The sequence below is a fragment of the Schistocerca piceifrons genome, unplaced genomic scaffold, assembly GCF_021461385.2.
Source record: "Schistocerca piceifrons isolate TAMUIC-IGC-003096 unplaced genomic scaffold, iqSchPice1.1 HiC_scaffold_1365, whole genome shotgun sequence".
NCBI classification, from domain to species: Eukaryota; Metazoa; Arthropoda; class Insecta; order Orthoptera; family Acrididae; genus Schistocerca; species Schistocerca piceifrons.
Window position 1 is genome coordinate 90,001 of NW_025727197.1, and position 2,500 is coordinate 92,500.

General features: G+C 57.5%; 1 non-coding gene across 1 annotated transcript in view; it reads right to left on the reverse strand.

Annotated features, from left to right (window-relative positions):
• Nucleotides 1-1,135, reverse strand: part of LOC124732858 — a 1,909-nt gene extending 774 nt beyond the window's left edge. The window contains exon 1 of the ribosomal RNA XR_007008827.1: nucleotides 1-1,135. This exon is cut by the window's left edge and continues 774 nt beyond it. This is a non-coding gene — a ribosomal RNA (small subunit ribosomal RNA).
• Between the last annotated feature and the right edge of the window lie 1,365 nt (nucleotides 1,136-2,500).

Sequence of the window (2,500 nt, forward strand, 5' to 3'; positions counted from 1 at the left end):
GCTGGCATCGTTTATGGTTAGAACTAGGGCGGTATCTGATCGCCTTCGAACCTCTAACTTTCGTTCTTGATTAATGAAAACATACTTGGCAAATGCTTTCGCTTCTGTTCGTCTTGCGACGATCCAAGAATTTCACCTCTAACGTCGCAATACGAATGCCCCCGCCTGTCCCTATTAATCATTACCTCGGGTTCCGAAAACCAACAAAATAGAACCGAGGTCCTATTCCATTATTCCATGCACACAGTATTCAGGCGGGCTTGCCTGCTTTAAGCACTCTAATTTGTTCAAAGTAAACGTGCCGGCCCACCGAGACACTCAATAAAGAGCACCCTGGTAGGATTTCAACGGGGTCCGCCTCGGGACGCACGAGCACGCACGAGGCGGTCGCACGCCTTCAGCTCGCCCCACCGGCAGGACGTCCCACGATACATGCCAGTTAAACACCGACGGGCGGTGAACCAACAGCGTGGGACACAAATCCAACTACGAGCTTTTTAACCGCAACAACTTTAATATACGCTATTGGAGCTGGAATTACCGCGGCTGCTGGCACCAGACTTGCCCTCCAATAGATACTCGTTAAAGGATTTAAAGTGTACTCATTCCGATTACGGGGCCTCGGATGAGTCCCGTATCGTTATTTTTCGTCACTACCTCCCCGTGCCGGGAGTGGGTAATTTGCGCGCCTGCTGCCTTCCTTGGATGTGGTAGCCGTTTCTCAGGCTCCCTCTCCGGAATCGAACCCTGATTCCCCGTTACCCGTTACAACCATGGTAGGCGCAGAACCTACCATCGACAGTTGATAAGGCAGACATTTGAAAGATGCGTCGCCGGTACGAGGACCGTGCGATCAGCCCAAAGTTATTCAGAGTCACCAAGGCAAACGGACCGGACGAGCCGACCGATTGGTTTTGATCTAATAAAAGCGTCCCTTCCATCTCTGGTCGGGACTCTGTTTGCATGTATTAGCTCTAGAATTACCACAGTTATCCAAGTAACGTGGGTACGATCTAAGGAACCATAACTGATTTAATGAGCCATTCGCGGTTTCACCTTAATGCGGCTTGTACTGAGACATGCATGGCTTAATCTTTGAGACAAGCATATGACTACTGGCAGGATCAACCAGGGAGCTGCGTCAACTAGAGCTGAGCAGCCGGCCGCCCGGGAGTGTGTCCCGGGGGCCCGCGCGAACACGCAAGCGTCCGCTCAATCATTCTGCAAACAGGAGGAGGCTGAGCTCCCCTGCACAATACACCTCGAAACCCTCTCAGGTCCCGGCGGCGCGCAGCGCCGTCCCAAGTACTTGGTCGGGTTCGAGAGAGGCGCAATCGCCCGGAGTTAGGCGAGTAGACGCTTTCGGTGCGACCACCCGTGCTCCCAACTGAGCTTGCCGCTGCCGACAGAGGCCCGGGAGCGTGCTGTCGTGGCATTGCCGGCGGGAGACAACACGCGCCACCTACGGTGACCGGCAGCTCCAACGCCAGCGCCACAGAAGGACAAAAGCCCCACTTGGGTGCCGAAGCGAACTCTCCCAGCACAGCGCACGCGCCAACACATCCGCACAGCTGCGATACAAACCACCAGCGAGAACCGCTGGGGCGACCGAGCAGCAGACGGCGTCGCGGCGCCGAGCGCCGGGCGGCGGCGCATCCTCAACGCACACAGTCCTCAATCGGACCAGCACACTGAAGATGTCCACCGCGCTTCGCACCGGGCCCGCGAGGACCTACTTTGGCCGCACGGCGCCGCGCGCAGGGTGCGCCGGCGCGCAGCTGCGACGCCTGCCGCGTCCGTCGGCCGGCGCGCCTGCCACTGGCCGCCCCCACCAGCCGGCTGTAGCGCGTGCGCCCACGCACCGCGCGGCCAGCACGCCGGGAGGCGCCCCCTCACCGGCCGGGGACGGTCCCACCCAGCCACCGCCGCGTATCGCTTCACACCCAGATGCCGTTCAGTTTCGTCGGCATGGTGGGTATCGCTGGAACAACCGGTTAGTACCTCAACCTATCGTCGCCATCACCGATTCACCCCTAGCGAGAACAACCGCACCACAACAGGTTACCATTTGTTCATTTGCGTAACTTCACCAGAAAACGCAGGCGTCCATCGCCATTTGCAACTTCAACGATTATTGCATGCCTGTGTCAGGTGTCACGCCACACTACGTCTGCCCACATACACGCAACAAAATGTGCACGCCTAGACAATACGTGGAAGGTGGCCCCCGTACGTATGCGATGTCCATTGCTCGAACGACTGTCAACCGGCCTCTGTAGCATGTCGCAGATATGGAACGCGGTGCACCATGCCATCACGGTGTGTGAGGAGAGACGACTAGGTCCGAATACATCAACAGACAGCTCATGCTGATCGCCATCCACGGCGTCCGTTCCTCCCACACGTCTCTATGGCGTACCACACTGCAATCCAGCTCTCATAGGGAGACGACACGTAGCTGCGTGCACAATATTTGCACTGTATGGTCCGCCGTTTTTGG